Source organism: Phacochoerus africanus, chromosome 1 (genome assembly GCF_016906955.1).
Source record: "Phacochoerus africanus isolate WHEZ1 chromosome 1, ROS_Pafr_v1, whole genome shotgun sequence".
Lineage (NCBI taxonomy): Eukaryota > Metazoa > Chordata > Mammalia > Artiodactyla > Suidae > Phacochoerus > Phacochoerus africanus.
Window position 1 is genome coordinate 118,728,934 of NC_062544.1, and position 16,075 is coordinate 118,745,008.

The following is a 16,075-nucleotide window of genomic DNA, read 5'->3' on the forward strand; positions in this document are numbered from 1 at the left end:
GCCAGGAAGTTATGCCCCTTGCTTTGTTTTTTTCCCTCAGGATTGCTGTGGTAATTCTGGGTCTTTTATGGTTTCATGTAAATTTTTGAATTGTTTGTTCTAGTTCTGTGAAAAATGTCATGAGTACTTTAATAAAGATCACATTAAATCTGTAGATTGCTGGACTTCCCATCGTGGCGCAGCGGAAACGAATCTGACTAGGAACCGTAAAGTTACGGGTTCGATCCCTGGCCTCAGTGGGTTAAGGATCTGGTGTTGCTGTGAGCTGTGGTATAGGTGACATACACAGCTCAGATCTGGCATTGGTATGGCTATGGTGTAGTCTGGCACCTGTAGCTCTGATTAGACCCCTAGCCTGGGAACCTCCATGTGCCACAGATGTGGCCCTAAAAACCAAGAAAAAAAAAAATCTGTAGGGAAGTTCCCATTGTGGCTCAATGGTTAGCAAACCCAACAGCGTCCATAAGGACGTGGGTTTGATCCCTGACTTTGCTCAGTGGGTTAAGGATCCAGCATTGCCATGAGCTGTGGTGTATGTCGAAGAGGTACCTTGGATCCCATGTTGCTGGGGCTGTGGTGTAGGCTGGTGCTACAGCTCTGATTCGACCCCTAGCCTGGGAACTTCCATATGCCTTGGGTACGGCCCTAAAAAGACAAAAGGAGAAAAAAAAAATCTGTAGATTGCTTTGGGTAGTGTGGCCATTTTAACTATTAATTCTTCCAACCACAGAAGAACCATAGCTTCCCATTTATGTGAATCCTCTTTAATTTCCTTTACTAATGTTTTATAGTTCTCAGCTCATAAGCCTTTCACCTTCTTGGTTAGATTTTTTCCCTAGATTTTTTTTGGGGGGGAGGGGTTTATTATTTATTAATTCATTTGTCTTTTTATGGCCATACCCATGGCATTTGGAAGTTCCCAGGCTAGGGTTCGAATTGGAGCTCCAGCTGCCAGCCTATGCCGCAGCCACACAGTGTGGGTCCCAGCCATGTATGCACCCTACACCATAGCTCACAGCAACACTGGATCTTTAACCCACTGAATGGGGCCAGAGATTGAATCTGAGTCCTCATGGATGCTAGTCAGGTTTGTTACTGCTGAGCCATGACAGGAACTCAGGTGTGATTTTAAGGATAGTATTTTTTTATATTCCTTTTCTGATATTTCATTGTTAGTGGGTATGATCCCTCTATATCTACTTTGATAAGCGTTTTTCATGAATGGATGTTGAATTCTGTCAAATGCTTTTTCTGCATCTATTGAGATGATATGGTTTTGCCTTTTTATTAATGTGGTGTTGTACATTGATTTGCGTATGTTGAACCATCTTTGTGAGCTCTGGATGAATTCCACTTGGTTGTGGTGTATGATCTTTTTTATGTGTTGTTGGGTATGGTTTGCTAAAATTGTGTTGAAAACATTTTTTTAATGGCTGCACCTGCAGCACATGGAAGTTCCCAGCTCAGGGATAGAATCTGAGCAGCAGCTGTGACCTATGACACAGGTACAGCAACACCAGATCCTTTAATCTATTGTACCAGGCCAGGAATAGAACCTGACCTCCTCAGCAACCCCAGCAGCTGCAGTCGGATTCTACACAACAGGAATTCCAGTTGAGAATTTTTTCATTTATACTCATCAAAGACATTTGCCAATAGGTTTTTTTGTTTTGTTTTGGTTGTGTTTTTGGTTTTGATATTAGGGTGGTGTTGACTTCTTAGAGTGTCTTTGGGAATGTTCTCTTCAGTCTTTTGGAAGAGTTTGAGAAGGATAGGTATAGGTTCTTTGTATGTTTGGTTAGAATTCACCTGTGAAGCCATCTGGTCCTGGACTTTTGTTTGTAGGGAGGTTTTTTTAATTACATGTTTAATTTCACTTCTAGTGATTGGTTTGTTCAAACAATTTTTTTTTTTCCCCACACCTGCAGCATCTAGAACTTCGCAGTCCAGGGCTCAAACCCACACTACAGCAGTACTCCAAGCCACAGCAGTGACAACACCAGATCCTTAACCCACTGTACCACAGGAGAACTCTCTTTCTTCTTGATTCAGTTTTAGTGGGCTATATGTCTCTAGAAAGTTATCCATTTCTTCTAGCTTGTCAAATTTGTTGACATGTAATTGTTCATAGTATTTTCTTACGAGCTTTGTATTTCTGCATTATCAGTTGAGATTTCTCCTTTTTCATATGTTATTAATGCTTATTTGGATTCTCTCACTTTTCTTCTTGTTGAGCCTGGCCAGAGGTTTGTCAATTTTGTTTGCCTTTTCTTAGAACTGCTCTTGGTTTTATTGTTTTCTTCTATTGTTTTTTTAAAATCTCTGTATTATTTATTCCCTCTCTGGTCTTTATTATTTTTTTCCTTCTGCTGGCTTTATGTTTTGTTTTGTGCTTTTTTCTGATTCTTTTAGTTGGTAAGTTAGGTTATTGATTTTAAATTTTTCATGTTTTTTAAGGAAGGCCTTTATTGCTTTGTACTTCCTTCTAAGAACTGCTTTTGTGGCAGCCCATAGATTTTGTATGGTTGTGTTTGTCTCAAGGTATTTTTTTGCTTTTATTTGCATTTTTTTTTTTTTTTAAGGGCCATACCATAACATATGGAATTTTCCCAGGCTAGAGGTCCAGTTGGAGCTACAGCTGTCAGCCTACACAGCAGCCACAGCATTGCTGGATCTGAGCTATGTCAGTGACCTATACCACAGCTCACGGCAATGCCAGATCCTTAACCCACTGAGTGAGGCCAGGGATCAAACCCTCATCCTCATGGATCCTAACTGGGTTCATTACCATTGAGCCATGGCAGGAACTCCTCTAGGTATTTTTTGATTTCCTTTGTGTGTGTGTGTGTTTTTAAGGCCACGCTTGAGGCATATGGAGGTTCCCAGGCTAGGGGTCCAATCGGAGCTGTAGCTGCTGGCCTATGCCAGAGCCACAGCAACTAGGGATTCATGCTGTGTCTGTGACCCACACCACAGCTCCAGGCAACTCTGGATCTTTAACCCACTGAGTGAGACCAGGGACTGAACCCACATTCTCGTGGATGGCTAGTCAGGTGCATTAATTGCTGAGCCACAATGTGACTCCTCAGGGAATTTTTTTGATTTCCTTTTTGATTTCCTTGTTAACCCATTGTTTTTTCAGTAACATGTTGTTTAGTCTCCATGTAGTCAGTTTTTTCTCATTTCTTTGTGGTTTATTACTAGTTTCTTGCCCTTGTTAGAGAAGATGCTTGAAATAATTTCTTTAAGCTTAAATTTGTTGATGTTAGTTTTGCGTCCCAGTATGTGGTCAGTCCTAGAGAATGTTCCATGTGCACTTGAATGTATATATTTTTTTTTAAGGCAATGTCCTGAAAATATCAATTAAGTCTAAGTGTTCTATTGTGTCATTTAGGATCTCTGTTGCCTTATTGATTTTCTGTCTAGAAGATCTGTCCATTGATGTGAGTGCGGTGTTAAAATTTCTCACTATTATTGAATTTCCATCAATTTCTCCTTTTATATGTGTTAGTATTTGTTTTATGTATTTGGGTGCTCCTGTAATAGGGGCATATTATGTTGATGAATTAAATTGTTAAATTGGTACTTTTATAATTAAATAGTGTCCTTTGTCTTTCTTTATGGCCTTTGTTTTAAAGTCTGTTTTGTCTGATATGAGTATTGTAGCTCCTGCATCTTGTCATTTTCATTTGCATGAAATACCTTTTACCATCCCCTCCTGTATTTTCTTTCTTTCTCTTTCTTTCCTTCCTTTCTTTCTTTCTTCCTTTCTTTCTTCCTTTCTTCCTTTCTTCCCTTCCTTTCCCTTCCTTTCTTCCTTTCTTTCCTTTCTTTCTTTCTTTCCCCACCTGTGGCATATGGAAGTTCCTTGGCCAGAGATCAAATTGGAGCTACAGCTGCTGGTCTGTGCCACAGCCACAGCAATGCTAGATCTGAGCCACATCAGTGACCTATGCCACAGCTTGCAGCAACACGGAATCCTTAACCAACCAGATTGAACCCATATCCTCATGGATACTAGTTGGGTTCCTAACCCAGTGATCCACATCAGGACATCAGGAACTCCTTTTTTTTTTTTTTTTTTTAACAGCTGCACCTGCAGCATATGGAAGTTCCCAAGCCAGGGATCGAATCTAAGCTACATGTGTGGCAATGCTAGATCCTTTAACTCAAGGATCGAACCTGCACATCTGCAGCCACCTGAGCCACTGCAGTCAGATTCTTAACCCCCTGCACCACAGTGGGAATTCCCCTTCCCTCACTTTCAGTCTTTGTGTGTCCTTTGCCTTTGGTCTCTTTTAAAGGTAGCATGTTGTAGGTCTTAATTTTTTATCCAGTCTTCCACTCAGTGTTTTTTAATTGGAGCTTTCAGTCCTGTCATTTAAGGTCATTTTGATAGATACGTGTTTATTGCTATTTTTGTTGTTGTTTTTTGCTGCCCCCTCAGCATGTGAAATTTCCCTGGGCCAGGGATTGAACCTGCACCACAGCATCAACCTGAACTACTGTAACGACATTGCTGGGTCCTTAACCAGCCACACCAAAAGGAAAATCTTTAATAAAAGATTTTATTAAAGATTTTAATCCTTGTTTTCCAGTTGATTCTGTTTCTCCTTTATTCCTTTCTTTTTCTTTTTGTGGTTTGATCATTTCCTTTTATGTTATGCTTGAGTCCTCTACTTTTCGGTTTTTGTGAGTCTGTTTTTTTTTACTTCTTGCTCTTATTTTCAAATATAATAACCTCTTCCTATATATGCTTGCTTTAGACTGATAGTCATATAGCATCAAACACATTCTAAAAAAAAAGTCTAGATTTTCTTACACTTCCCCACATTTTATGACTTTGATGTCCTTTTTTACATTTTCTTTCTTATCCTTTTGCTCTTCCTTGTGCTTACCATCACTTTCACAAATAGGTGTTTTAAATTTTTCTTTTTGATCTGTTTACCGGGTTTTTTTAGTGACTGCTTTCTAGTTGTGATATCCTCCATCCTGTATCTTTGTACTTCTTTTCTACTTAGAGGAGACCTTTCAATATTTCTTTTAGAATAAATTTAGTAGGAGTTCCTGCTGTGGCACAGTGGGTTAAGGGTCCAGTGTTGTGTCTGTTGTGGCACAGGTTCCATCCCCAGTCTGGCACAGTGGGTTAAGGATCCAGCATTGCTGAAATTGTGACATAGGTCACAGCTGCAGCTCAGATTCGATCATTGGCCCAGGAACTTACATGTGCCACAGGTGCAGCCATTAAGAAAAAAAGGATAGGTTTAGTATTACTGTATTCTTTCAGTTTTTGATTGTTTGAGAAATTATTTCTTCTCCTCTTTTGAATTACAATCTTGATGGGTAGAGTAATCTAGCTTGCAGATTTTTCCCTTTCAGAATTTTGAATATGTCTCTCCTCCCCCTTCTGGCCTGCAGCATTTCTGTTGAGAAATCAGCTGATAGCCTTATTGCGGGGGTGGGGTGGGGGGGTGGAGTGGGAGTTACTCTGTACTTGTTGCTTTTCTCTTGCTGCCTTTAGAATCTTCAGCTTTTTTACCATTTTTATTATAATATGTCTTGATGTAATTCTGTTTGGGTTTATCTTGTTTGGGGTCCTCTGTGCTTCCTATATCTGGAGATCTCTTTCTTTAGATTTGGGTAATTTTTAGCCATAATTTCTGCAAATACATTTTCAATCTCCTTTTCTCTTTCTTCTCCCTCTGTGATCCTATTATGTGTAGATTGGCTGGCCTTGTATTATTATCTGACAGATCTTTTACATGGCTTTCTTTTTTTTTTTTTTTTCTTTTTAAATAGGGCCGCACTTGCAGCATATGGAAGTTCCCAGGCTGGGGGTGGGCATTGGAGCTACAGCTGCTGGCCTATACCACAGTCACAGCAATGCCAGGTCTGAGTCACGTCTGTGACCTACACCACAGCTTGCAGCAAAGCCAGATCCTTGACCCACTAGTGAGGCCAAGGATCAAACCCATAACTTCATGTATACTCGTCAGATTCTTAACCTGCTGAGCCACAAAAGGAGCTCTGCTTTCTTTTTTTTTTTTTTTTTTTTCATTTGGCTGTCTGTCTGCTGTCACAATTGGGTTATATCCATTGTTCTGTCTTTCAAGTCACTCATTCTTCTGCATTATGCATTCTGCCTTTCATTGCCTTTAGCTCAGCTTTCATCTTGGCAAATGAATTTTCTTATTTGTCTTGGATCCTCCTTTAGTTTCTAGTTCCTTTTTACAGAAATCTGCATTTCTGTTGATAGACTTTCTTGAGAGCTTGTTTGGAGGTTCTAGCAGGGGAGCGCAGCTACTCATATACCCTTGACCGAAGAGCAGTCCTCCTCTATTGGGGATGGTCGTCCTCTTCAACCGAGCACGCAGCTTCGGGAGGGATGCACGTGGAGCAGTGAGGGAGGAAAGGGACATCCGCCTAGCCAGCCAGATCAGCCAAATCAATGCTGGCAATCACTGGGGTGACAGATGTCACAGCCAGATCACCCTCACATGCTTGATAGCCTTTCTTAATTCCTTCATTGTTTTCATTACTCCCTTCTGGTACTTGATGTCTATTAGACTGAAGAGGTTTGTTTCATTGTTTGTTCCTTTCAGGGGAATTCTGTTCTTTTAGCTGGTAATAGTTTCTCTGCTTCTTCATTTTGCCTATACTGCTCTTATTCTCTGAGTGAGGGGCAGTTATTATGTACTGTAGACTTGGAATGCTGTTTATATGCAGGAGTGTCCCTGGGTAGCTTGTGTGGGTTTACTGGCTTTTTGTCACAAGGGCTGCTTTTGGTTTGGATGCTTATGGTGTCTGTCCTCAGCATATGCTGGCCATTGCATGATGTCTGTCCTCAGTATATGCTGGGTGTGCAGATGCATGGCCCTCATGTGCTCCCCTGGCATTGGGAATTTTGGGCAGTGCCTAGTTGTGGGGCACTTGACAGTAACCACAACCCCTCAGTAAGATGTTGCCGCAAGCTGCGGGGTAGGTCACATATGCAACTCAGATCTAGCATTGCTGTGGCTGTGGCATGGGCCAGCAGCTGTAGCTCCGACTGAACCCCTGGCCCAGATCCTTAACTCACTGAGTGAAGTCAGGGATCGAACCCACATCCTCATGAATACCCACATCGTCATGAATCCTCAAAGGTGGGGGCAGAGGGTGGCACCTAGTCATGGGGCTCTTGGCAGTGGCATCAGTGTGGCCTGCACATTATCAGGGAAGTGGGGACAACAGGTGGTGTTTGGTTACAGAATTCTCTGCAGCAGGAGTGGCGTGGGTTGTGGGGCCCTCAACAGAGGTGATGGGGTGGGCTTGTACACTCGGGGGAAGTAGGGCTGGCAGGTGGTGCCTGGTCAGGGGACCCTCAGTGGAGGCAGGCTACATCCGCCTCTAGAATCTAAGATGGCTGTAGCACTTTGTGCCGTTTCTCCTCACACAGCAGATTCCCTGCTTCTGAGAGCCTGAGCACATGCAAAGAAAGAAGTTCCTGTAGCAGTCTTGCCCCCACTCCTCTCGCACTCTCCAACAAGAACACTTGGCTTCTGTGGCAGACCCAGGCCTCCTCCCACACTCCCTCAACTGTGGCGTGCCACTCCCTAGTTCCTTCAGACTGTTTCCATGCAGCTAAGCATAGTCCTTTCCCGAGGACTGACCTCTGGATGATGAGTTTCAGCACCCAGATCCCAGTGTGTCTGGCTGGGGTGTGCCAGGCAATGGCAGTGACAGTCTGTGCAGCTCTCTTTCTGCTTTGCCTTCCTCAGATCAGCTGCTGAATTTTTTTTCAAGGCTTTGATGATCCCTCTCTGTTCTGGCTAAAGTCCCCACCAGTTGGGAGACCTCCAAGTGTGGAATCCTTTCCTCTTTCACAGCTACCTTCTAGGTCCTGGTTCTTTTTTCCTCTCTGCTCCCACCCCCACCCTTTTGTCCTACCCAGTTATATGGAGGTTTTTCACCCTTTTGGAAATACAAGGTTTTCTGCTACCAGTCAGTAGGTGTTCTGTGAGATTCGTTCTACACGTAGACGGTTTTCTTTTTAAATTATAGTTGATTTACAATGTTCTGTCAATTTCGGCTATACAGCAGATTGACCCAGTCATTCATGTACATACATTCTTTTTCTCATTATCTTATATCATGTTGTGTCACAAGTAATTGGGTATAATTCCCTGTGCTATACAGCAGGACCTCATTACTTATTCATTCTATTTTGGTTGTTGTTGTTGTTGTCTTTTTGACTTTTCTAGGGCCACTCCCACGGCATATGGAGGTTCCCAGGCTAGGGGTCTAATTGGAGCTGTAGCCGTTGGCCTACGCCACAGCCACAGCAGCACAGGAGCTGAGCTGCGTCTGCGACCTACACCACAGCTCATGGCAATGCTGGATCCTTAACCCACTGAGTGGGACCAGGGATCGAACCTGCAACCTCATGGTTCCTAGTCTGATTCGTCAACCACTGAGCCACGACTGGAACTCCTACTTATTCATTCTAAATGGAATAGCTTTTCCTGCATCTATTATGATCATATGGTTTTTATTCTTCAGTTTGTTTATGTGGTATATCACACTGATTGATTTGTGGGTATTGAAAGTCTTTCAATAAATTCCACTTGATCATGGTGTGTGATCCTTTTAATATTTTGTTGGATTAAGTGTGCTAGTATTTTGCTGAGGATATTTGCATTTGTAGTCATCAGTGATATTGGCCTAAAATTTTTTTTGTAGCATCTCTGTCTGGTTTTGGTATCAGGCTGCTGGCCTCAGAATGAGTTTGAGGAGTGTTCTTTCCTCTGCAGTTTTTTGGAGCAGTTTTGGAAGGATAGGTGTTAACTCTTCTCTCAGTGTTAGAGAGAATTCACCTGCGAAGCCGTTGGATCCTAGGCTTTTGTTTGTTGAAAGTTTTTTAATTACAGTTTCAATTTCAGTACTTGTGATTGGTCTGTTCATATTTTCTATTTCTTCCTTGGTCAGTCTTAGAAGATTTCCATAGTGTCAGTTGTAACTTTTTTTCATTTCTTTTTTTTTCTTTTTTTTTTTTTGTCTTTTTGCCATTTCTTGGGCCGCTCCCGCGGCATATGGAGGTTCCCAGGCTAGGGGTCGAATCGGAGCTGTAGCCACCAGCCTACACCAGAGCCACAGCAACGTGGGATCCGAGCCGCATCTGCAACCTACACCACAGCTCACGGCAACCCCGGATCGTTAACCCACTGAGCAAGGGCAGGGACGGAACCCGCAACCTCATGGTTCCTAGTCGGATTCGTTAACCACTGCGCCACGACAGGAACTCCATTCATTTCTAATTTCATTGATTGGAGCCCTCTCCCTTTTTTTCTTGAAGAGTCTGGCTAAAGTTTTATCAACTTTGTTGATCTTTTCAAAGAACCAGCTTTTAGTTTTATTGATCTTTTCCATTGTTTTCTTCATCTCTATTTCATTTATTTCTGCTCTGATCTTTATTACTTCTTTCCTTTTATAACATTGTGTTTTGTTTGTTCTTTCTGTAGTTGCTTTAGGTGTAAAGTTAGGTTGTTTGATACTTTTCTTGCTTCTTGAGGTAAGCTTGCATTGCTGTAAAATTGCTTCTTAGAACTGCTTTACCTTCATCATATAGGTTTTGGGTTGTCATATTTTTGATTTTGTTTGTTCTAGGTCTTTTTTGAACTTTACTTTGAGTTTTTCGTTGATCCATTCCTTGTTTAGTAGTATAGTGTTTAGTCTCTAAGTGGGTTTTTTTTTCTTGTAGTTGATTTCTCTTATTAGTGTTGTGATCAGAAAAGATAGTTAATATGATTTCTATATTCAGTTTACTGAGACTTGATTTGTGGCCCAGCATTTGATGTATACTGGAGAATGATTCGTGTGTGCTTAAGAAGAATGTGTATTCTGCTTTCAGGTGGAAGCAGATTTCTATAAATATCAATTAATTTCATCTGGTCTAGTGCATTGTTGAAGGCCTGTGTTCCCTTACTGATTTTTCTGTCTTGATGATCTGTCCTCTTGCTGTAAGTGGGGTGTTAAAAAGTCCCCACTATTAGTGTCTTATTGTCAATTTCTCCATTTATGGCTGTTAGCAGTTGCCTTATATATTGAGGTGCACCTATATTTGGTGCATATATTTTTACAATTGTTAGATTTTCTTCTTGGATTGATCATTATGTAGTGTCTTTTTTTTTGGTCTTTTTAGAGGCGCACTTGCGACATACGTAAGTTCCCAGGCTAGGGGTCTAATTGGAGCTATAGTTGCCAGCCTATGCCACAACCACAGTGATGCCAGATCTGAGCCACACCTGGAACCTTCACCACAGCTCACAGCAACGTAGGATCCTTAACCCACTGAGCAAGCCCAAGGATCAAACCTGCATCCTCCTGGATTCTAGTTGGGTTAGTTACCACTGAGCCATGACAGGAACTCCCTGTAGTGTCCTTCTTTCTATTGAAACCATCTTTATTTTAAAAGTCTATTTTGTCTGATATGATTTTGCTGCCCCAGCTTTCTTTTGATTTCTGTTTGCCTAGAATAACTTTGTCCATCCTCTCACTTTCAGTCTGCATATGTCCTTAGATTTGAAGTGGATATCTTATAGACAGCCTATATACAGGTTTTGTTTTTGTATCCATTCAGCCACTTTATGTATTTTGGTTGGAGCATTTAATCCATCAACATTTAAGGTAATTATTGATATGTATGTCCTTATTGCTATCTTGTTCATTGTTTTGTTTTGTTTTTAGTCTTTTTTCTTTCCTTCCTCTATGTAGTCCTCTCTGGCAGTTTGCTGACTATCTTTAGTGTTGTCTTTGGATTCCTTTTTTTTTTACCTGTGTATCTATTGTAGATTTTTGGTTTGCAGTTATCATGAGGGTTTTTTTGTTTGTTTGTTTTTGGGGGTCACGTGTGTGGCACATGGAAGTTCCCAGCTTTAGGGGTCGAATTAGAGCTGCAGGTGCCACCCTAGGATCTGAGCTGTGTCTGCAGCCTACACCACAGCTCTTGGCAATGCCAGATCCCTAACCCACTGAGGCCAGGGATTGAACCTGGATCCTCATGGATACTAGTCAGGTTTTCTCCTGCTGAGCCACAACAGGAACCCCACTGTGAGGTTTTGATATAACAGACTGTATATGTACAAGACAGTTTTCAGTTGCTTGTCTCTTAATTTCAAACACCTTTCCAATATTCTTTCCTTTACTGATGAGCCTTCTGATTTTTAATTTTAGTTTTCTTGTTTCTAGTGTGGGCTTTTCTTTTCAGATTAGAGAAGTTCCTTTAGCATGTGTTGTACAGCTGGTTTGGTGATGCTGAAGTGTCTAAGCTTTTGCATATCTATAAAGCTTTTGATTTATCTGTTGAATCTGAAGGAGAGCCTTGCTGGGTAAAAGATTCTTGGTTGTAAGTTTTTCTGTTTCGTCACTTAAAATATGCCACTCTGTTCTGGCTTGCAGAGTTTCTGCTGAAAAATCAGCTGATAACTTTATGGGAGTTCCCCTTGTATGTTATTTGTTGCTTTTCCATAGTTGCTTTTACTATTTTTCCCTTTATCTTTAATTTTGGTAAGTTTGATTTATATGTGTCTCAGTATAGTCCTTCTTGGGTTTATCCTATATGGTACTCCACTGTGCTTTCTGTACTTGAGTGTATATTTCCTTTCCCATATTAGGGAAGTTTTAAGGTATTATTATTATTATTATCATTTTTTGCCTTTACTTGAGCTGCTCCCGCAGCATATGGAGCTTCCCAGGCTAGGGGTCTAATTGGAGCTGTAGCTGCCAGCCTACGCCAGAGCCACAGCAACGCGGGATCCGAGCTGCGTCTGCAACCTACACCACAGCTCATGGCAATGCCGGATCGTTAACCCACTGAGCAAGGGCAGAGACCGAACCCGCAACCTCATGGTTCCTAGTCGGATTCGTTAACCACTGTGCCACGATGGGAATTCCACCAGTGTATTTTTATTTTACATTTCAGTATTGTATTTTTCATTTCTGTTCTTTAAATCTTCTATTTCTTTGTTAAACATTTCTTGTAATTTCTCAATCTTTGCCTCTATTTTATTCCCAAGCTCTTAGATCATCCTTACTACCATTATTCTGAAGACCTTTTCATGTTGGTTACCTATTTTCATTTTACTTAGTTGTTCTTCAGGGCTTTTGACTTGTTCCTTCAGCTGGAGTGTATTTTTCCACTATTTAATTTTGTTTAGCTTTCTGTATTTGTGGTCTCCTTCCTATAGGGTGCAGGATTGTAACTCCTCTTGCTTCTGGTGACTGCCCCCTGGTGTGTAAAGTTGATTCTGGGACTTGTACTAGGTTCCTGATGGGGGGAGAGAAATACCTATAAGTCGTTTGTCCACTTTTGAATTGGACTTTTTTGTTGTTGAATTGTAGGAGTTCTTTTCATATTCTGGCTATTAACTCATCATATATATAGTTCACATATATTTTCTTCAATTCCAGGAGTGTCTTTTCACTTACTTCATACTGTCCTTTGATGCATAAAAGTTTTTACTTTTGATGAAGTGCACTTTATCTAGTTTTTGTTCTTGTTACCTGTGCTGTTGATGTCATAGCCAAGAAATCTGTCAGACCTAATGTCATGGAGCTTTTCCCGTATATATTCTTCTAAAAGAGTTTTATAGTTTTATGTTTACATCTTTAATCCATTTTGTTTACTTTTGTATGTTGTGTAGGGTAAGAGTCCAGCTTCATTTTTTTTACATTTGGATATCCAGGTTTTCCAGCACCATTTGTTGAAAAGACTGTTTTTTCCCTCTTGAATCACATTGGCACCCTTGTCTAAAATCATTTGACTGTATATGCAAGAGTTTTATTTCTGGGCTTTTCATTCTATCCTATTGTTCTGTATTTATGACTTTATGCCACTGTCTCACTGTTTTGATTAACATACCTTTGTAGTAAGTTTTGAAATAATAAAATGTAAGTCCAGAGCATTCCCCTCATGGCTCAGTGGTAACAAACTCAGCTAGTATCCATGAGGACTCGGGTTCAAGCCCTGGCCTCATTCAGTGGGTTAAGGATCCAGTGTTGCTGTGAGCTGTGGTATAGGTTGCAGATGCGGCTCGGATCATGTGTTGCTGTGAATGTTTCGTAGGCCAGCAACTACAGCTCTGATTTGACCCCTAGCCTAGAAACTTCCATATGCCCCAGGTGCAGTCCTAAAAAGACAAAAAAGAAAGAAAAAAGTAAGTCTCCAATGTTATTCATTTTCAGTATTGTGTTAGCTATTTAGTATCCCTTGAGATTCCATATGAATTTTAGAGTGGATTTTTTTCATTTCTGCAAAAAAAAAATCAAGATTTTCAGAGGGGTTGCTTTGAGTCTGTAGCTAGCTTTAGGCAATCTTGACAACCTCTCCATGAATGTAGACTCTCTTCCCATTTATTTGTGTCTTTAATCTCCATCAGTAGTGTTTTGTAGTTTTCAATGTATACATCTTTGGCCTACTTAAGAATAAATATTTTATTCATAGTATTTGGTACAATTGTACATGTAATTGTTCTCTTAACTTTCTTTTTTTATATTGCTTATTGCTTGTGTATAGAGATGCAATTGATTTGTTTGTTTTGTATCCTGCAACTTTATACTGGATTTGTTTTATTCTAAGTTTTGTGTGTATGTATATAGACTCTTGAAGGTGGTGGTGGTTATTGTGCAGGATATTAGTATGATGTGGATCCTTTTGGTATTATATTGTTTTCTTAATGCGTAGATACATAAGCACCGATCTGCATTAATGCCCAAGATATTCATACATGCATAATCATCACTGTATCATGTATATCTATCTTTTCCTTTTTTGACTTTTCATCTTTCTGATTTTAAAAATATGATGTAATATTTATGACACACAAAAGGAGTTATTTTGTCAGCAAAATGAGTTTATTTGTGAATAGTAGAGAATCGTAAATCAGGATAAGTAAACTGTGATGAACCATAAGCAAGTCTTGAGAAAAGAGGAGAGGAGCTTTCTCTTATAGAGGAAAGGAGGAGGTTGGAGATAGCTGTGGTTGGCAGCTTGTTGCTAGGGCAGAAGGAAATCTTTGCTAGGGTCTGTAAGCTTTGTTGAGTCATACATGGGTGAGAGTTTCCTCTTCAGGGCTTCCTGAGTTCATTTTAAATAATGTTTTCTTTATTTTCACAGACATAAAGGATAATCCATAACATATCTCTGTCCATTTCATGTACCAAGAAGAGTTCATTATAGCATAGTTTATAGTTCAGCAACAATTTCTATACACTTATATCTCTTATGGGACAAGGTTTTTTTTTTTTTTTTTAATTGCAGGTCACAACCCAGTAGAATAAAAATGGAAGACCTAGGACCTTTATATTCCATATGTTTGTCAGGTTACTTCAGAATCCTAGGAAGAATATTTTTGGATTATGAAGCCCTTTCAACTGTAGAAATGAGGTGTTACTAAGTTGTAGCCTAGTCCTCATCCACTGATGATGTAATTTTAGAAGAAACAAATATTGTAGCCTAACCAAAATGAGCCAGTTCTAGTTCTAGGCAAAGCTTCACTTTACCTCTGTATATCTCAGTCCACCAAAATTGAACTCTGTGGAAAGAGCCCTCTTCCTTATTCAAAACTGTGTGGGTCTTTTTGCTTATCAGAAAGAATTTTTTTTTTTTTTTCCCTAGGACTGAACCCTCAGCATATGGAAATTCCTAGGCTAGGGGTTGAATCAGAGCTGGCTTCTGGCTTCCACCAAAACCACAGCAACGGGATCAGAGCCATTTCTGTGACCTACACCATGGCTCACAGCAATGCTGGATCCCTGACCCCCTGAGCAAGGCCAGGGATTGAACTGCATCCTCATGGATACTAGTCAGATTTGTTTCTGCTGTGCTACAGTGGGAACTCCAGAAATATTTAATAATTAAGTAAAATAAGGAAATTGAATTGTTTGAAGGCCTTTAAGGATCCAAGAAGTGTACCAAGTCATAAACCTGTCCATTTACTTTTGAATAAAAGGCAGAACTGGAGTTCCCGTCGTGGTGCAGTGGTTAACAAATCTGACTAGGAACCATGAGGTTGCGGGTTCAGTCCCTGCCCTTGCTCAGTGGGTTAACGATCCGGGGTTGCCGTGAGCTGTGGTGTAGGTTGCAGATGCGGCTCGGATCCCGCGTTGCTGTGGCTCTGGCGTAGGCCAGTGGCTACAGCTCCGAATAGACCCCTAGCCTGGGAACCTCCATATTCCACGGGAGTGGCCCAAGAAATAGCAAAAAGACCAAAAAAAAAAAAAAAAGGCAGAACTTATAACTAAACAGGTGAGGGAAAGCACTGAGAGGAGGTTGTGTATCTGATTACCCATAACATTGAACCTAGATAAATCCCTCTTTGTTCAAGAAGTGATAAACAAGGGGAAAAAAAATAGAGACTGTGAAAATAATCAGCACTGGAAAGGGGGACGTGCCTGCTAAGTACGCAGAGGAGACTCCTAAGAAATATGTCCTATTTTGTGAAACAGGAAATTTTTTGTCTTTTTAGGGCTGCACCTGCGGCATATGGAAATTCCCAGGCTAGGGGTCAAATCAGACCTGTAGCCTCTGGCCTACACCACAGCCATAGCAATGCTGGATCCAAGCTGTGTTTGCAACCTATACCATGACTCAGTGGCAACACTAGATCCTTAACCCACTGATCGAGGCAAGGGATCGAACCTGCATCCTCATGGTGCTAGTCAGATTTGTTTCCACTGAGCCATGACGGGAACTTCCTGTGAAACAGGAAATTTTTAAAGAAAACATTGACCTAGTTTTTATCCATTCTTATTCCACAAAGGACTTGAAGTGGTTCAGGAAATCCTTATATAAGGATAGGCCCAAGGTAAGCAAGTAGGAGAAAACTAAGAATGTGGTAGCAGGGAGTTCCGTCGTGGCGCAGTGGTTAACGAATCCGACTAGGAACCGTGAGGTTGCAGGTTCAGTCCCTGGCCTTGCTCAGTGGGTTAACGATCCGGCGTTGCCGTGAGCTGTGGTGTAGGTTGCAGACGTGGCTCGGATCCCGCGTTGCTGTGGCTCTGGCGTAGGCCGGTGGCTACAGCTCCGATTCAACCCCTAGCC

General features: G+C 41.0%; 1 protein-coding gene across 5 annotated transcripts in view; it reads left to right on the forward strand.

Moving 5' to 3' along the window:
* CCDC66 (coiled-coil domain containing 66) overlaps positions 1-16,075 on the forward strand; it is a 66,552-nt gene that overhangs the window by 22,754 nt on the left and 27,723 nt on the right. The window lies entirely within an intron of this gene.